The 4,070-nt window shown below is 64.0% G+C and overlaps 1 protein-coding gene across 4 annotated transcripts in view; it reads left to right on the plus strand.

Annotated features, from left to right (window-relative positions):
- The first annotated feature begins 726 nt into the window (after positions 1-726).
- LOC140426960 (mitogen-activated protein kinase 9) overlaps positions 727-4,070 on the plus strand; it is a 114,150-nt gene continuing 110,806 nt past the window's right edge. For 2 of the 4 annotated variants that reach the window (XM_072512278.1, XM_072512279.1), the window contains exon 1: positions 727-908. The gene's annotated coding sequence lies outside the window, so the exon portion shown is untranslated. The remainder of the gene's footprint in view (positions 909-4,070) is intronic. The other 2 variants (XM_072512280.1, XM_072512277.1) reach the window with 1 other exon arrangement.

Below are 4,070 nucleotides of genomic sequence, written 5' to 3' on the forward strand. Positions count from 1 at the left end.
CCTCAAAACAGCGGAGCCAATGCGAAAAAATTCCTTTGGCTTCTGCTACCTGAGGGTCAAGTTCCAGTCGATCAGGTTTGAGGTCTGCTTCCATAGCGATATTGTAGCTGATTAAATTGATGCGACCATCAATTCACGCGAGACGGAGAGTTCAAGTGAACAGTGGTTTTAATCAGCTAGAACTGTGCCTGCCTACGACTGTACTGTACTGATTGCTGCCTACAGGCTGCAGATCTATATACCTCCACCGAAGGGGCGGAGACATAGGCGGAGCCCACAAGGGCACCAACACAATTCAATGTAATGTAATGTAATGTAATACAATGGTGAATGGTAGCAGTAAAACATTCACCACAATGGTGAGAACACCTGCGAAAAATCAATCTGCAGTAAGAGAGCTGGTACTGCAGCACACCTGGAGGTCAATATGGGAGGTCCAGTATCTCAGCCCACTCTGGTTCCCTCTGTAATGTTTACATATGCAAACAGCTGAAGTTTTCCCAATCACTTCGTATTTATATCCTTGAGATACAGACAGTGCAATTTCCTGAAAACACAGTTAGGACAGAGACTTTCGCACATTCAAACATCCCGAGTGCACTCTCAGCCTGGCAGACCGCAAAGTCCCGCCTCCCTAATGCGGTGATTGGCTGGACTGTCTTCCTGTTGCAGCCGGAGCGAGCACGCCATTGGTGGGCGCCGCTGTCAGTCAGGTTGCGGTGACGCGCTGACGTCGGCCAGAGTTTCGCTGCGGCTCTCGAGCGACCATGGCAGGCGCGCGGTGACAGGTCGGCGGACAACCTCGCAGCTTGTCCCCGGACCGCACTCACTCAGCCTGACTGCCGGGCCCACCGCTCCGCTCACAAACCCTGCGACGTGACTCTGCCTGGGCGGCCGATGTGTTGGGGGTAAGTGCTGATTGAGAGGCCGCCATTTACCCAGTCTGACTGAGGCCTCGCTGACCCATTGCCGAGCCGCTGCCGCCGCCCCATCTCCCACCCGTCCGACACCCACTGACCGCCGCTCACTGAGAACCCAGCAACCTGGCCCGATAACCGGACAGCGAAGCAGTAAGAAACCCTCACCCATCACCCCCCTTAGAATTCAGCCCCAATTCCACCAACGCACTCCACCCCCCCCATCTTCTCCCCCCCCCCATCTTCTCCCCCCCCCATCTTCTCCCCCCCCATCTTCCCCCCCCCCATCTTCTCCCCCCCCCATCTTCTCCCCCCCCCCATCTTCTCCCCCCCCCATCTTCTCCCCCCCCCATCTTCTCCCCCCCCCATCTCTCCCCCCCCATCTTCTCCCCCCCCCCCCATCTTCTCCCCCCCCCCCCATCTTCTCCCCCCCCCCCCCCCCATCTTCTCCCCCCCCCATCTTCTCCCCCCCCCCCCATCTCTCCCCCCCCATCTTCACCCCCCCCATCTTCTCCCCCCCCCATCTTCTCCCCCCCCATCTTCTCGCCCCCATCTTCTCCCCCCCCCATCTTCTCCCCCCCCCCATCTTCTCCCCCCCCCCATCTTCTCCCCCCCCATCTTCTCCCCCCCCCATCTTCTCCCCCCCCCCATCTTCTCCCCCCCCCATCTTCTCCCCCCCCCCCATCTTCTCCCCCCCCCATCTTCTCCCCCCCCCCCATCTTCTCCCCCCCCCCATCTTCTCCCCCCCCCCATCTCTCCCCCCCCCCCCATCTTCTCCCCCCCCCATCTTCTCCCCCCCCCATCTTCACCCCCCCCCCATCTTCTCCCCCCCCATATTCTCCCCCCCCCCATCTTCTCCCCCCCCATCTTCTCCCCCCCCATCATCACCCCCCCCATCAACTCCCCCCCCATCTTCTCCCCCCCCATCATCTCCCCCCCCATCTTCTCCCCCCCCCACTTCTCCCCCCCCATCTTCTCCCCCCCCATCTCTCTCCCCCCCCCAACTACACCCCCCCCAACACCCCCCCCCATCTCTCCCCCCCCATCTTCTCCCCCCCCATCTTCTCCCCCCCCATCTTCACCCCCCCCATCTTCACCCCCCCCATCTTCTCCCCCCCCCATCACCCCCCCCCATCTAAACCCCCCCCCATCATATCCCCCCCCATCTAACCCCCCCCCAACTTCTCCCCCCCCCAACATCACCCCCCCCCATCTTCTCCCCCCCATCTTCTTTCTTCACCTCCCCCCCATCTACACCCCCCCCACTTCTCCCCCCCCATCTTCTCCCCCCCAACTCTCCCCCCCCATCTTCTCCCCCCCATCTTCACCCCCCCCCATCACTCCCCCCCCCCAACTCTCCCCCCCAACTTCTTTCTTCACCACCCCCCCAACTCTCCCCCCCCATCTTCACCCCCCCCAACAACACTCCCCCCCATATTCACTCCCCCCCCATATCACACCCCCCCAATTCTCTCCCCCCATATTCACTCCCCCCATAACACTCCCCCAAAACACTCCCCCCCATATCACACCCCCCCATATCACACCCCCCCATCTTCTCCCCCCCATCTTCAACCCCCATCTACAACCCCAACAACCCCCCCCCACAACACCCCCCCCCACTCACCCCCCCATCTCACCCCCCAACTCCCCCCCCATCTCTCCCCCCCATCAACTCCCCCCCATCATCTCCCCCCCCCAACATCTCCCCCCATCAACACCCCCCACATCTCCCCCCCCACTTCTCCCCCCCACAACTCCCCCCCCAACTTCTCCCCCCCCAACATCTCCCCCCCCATCTTCTCCCCCCCCCACAACTCCCCCCCCCTCAACACCCCCCCCATCTTCTCCCCCCCATCTCTCCCCCCCCCATCTTCTCCCCCCCCATCTTCTCCCCCCCCCATCTACTCCCCCCCCCCATCTACTCCCCCCCATCTACTCCCCCCCCATCTACACCCCCCCATCTACTCACCCCCCCCATCTACACCCCCCCATCTACTCCCCCCCCATCTACTCCCCCCCCCATCAACTCCCCCCCCATCTACTCCCCCCCCCATCTACTCCCCCCCCAACTACTCCCCCCCCCCATCTTCTCTCCCCCCCATCTTCTCCCCCCCCCATCTTCTCCCTCCCCCCCATCTTCTCCCTCCCCCCCCATCTTCTCCCTTCCCCCCCCATCTTCTCTCTCCCCCCCATCTTCTCTCTCCCCCCCATCTTCTCTCTCCCCCCCCATCTTCTCTCTCCCCCCCCATCTTCTCTCTCCCCCCCCATCTTCTCTCTCCCCCCCCATCTTCTCTCCCCCCCCCCCATCTTCTCCCCCCCCCCATCTTCTCCCCCCCATCTTCTCCCCCCCCCCATCTTCTCCCCCCCCTCCCCATCTTCTCCCCCCCCATCTCTCCCCCCCCCCATATTCTCTCCCCCCCATATTCTCTCCCCCCCTCTTCTTCCCCCATCTTCTTCCCCCCATCTTCTTCCCCCCATCTTCTTCCCCCCCCTTCTCCCCCCCCATCTTCTCCCCCCCCATCTTCTCCCCCCCATCTTCTCCCCCCCATCTCTCCCCCCCCATCTCTCCCCCCCCCATCTTCTCCCCCCCCATCTTCTCCCCCCATCTTCTCCCCCCCATCTTCTCCCCCCCCCATCTTCTCCCCCCCCCCCATCATCTCCCCCCCCATCTTCCCCCCCCCATCTTCTCCCCCCCCATCTCTCCCCCCATCTCTCCCCCCCCATCATCTCCCCCCCCCCATCTTCTCCCCCCCCCCCATCTTCTCCCCCCCCCATCTTCTCCCCCCCCCATCTTCTCCCCCCCCCATCTCTCTCCCCCCCCCATCTTCTCCCCCCCCCCCCCCATCTTCTCCCCCCCCCATCTTCCCCCCCCCCATCTTCTCCCCCCCCCCATCTTCTCCCCCCCCCCATCTTCTCCCCCCCCATCTTCTCCCCCCCCCACCCATCTTCTCCCACCCCCCATCTTCTCCCCCCCCCCATCTTCTCCCCCCCCCATCTTCTCCCCCCCCCCATCTTCTCCCCCCCCCCCATCTCTCCCCCCCCCATCTTCTCCCCCCCCCATCCCCCATCTCTCCCCCCCCCATCTTCTCCCCCCCCCCCCCCATCTTCCTCCCCCCCCCCATCTTCTCCCCCCCCATCTTCTCCCCCCCC

This window comes from Scyliorhinus torazame, chromosome 7, assembly GCF_047496885.1.
Source record: "Scyliorhinus torazame isolate Kashiwa2021f chromosome 7, sScyTor2.1, whole genome shotgun sequence".
In the NCBI taxonomy this organism is placed as follows: domain Eukaryota; kingdom Metazoa; phylum Chordata; class Chondrichthyes; order Carcharhiniformes; family Scyliorhinidae; genus Scyliorhinus; species Scyliorhinus torazame.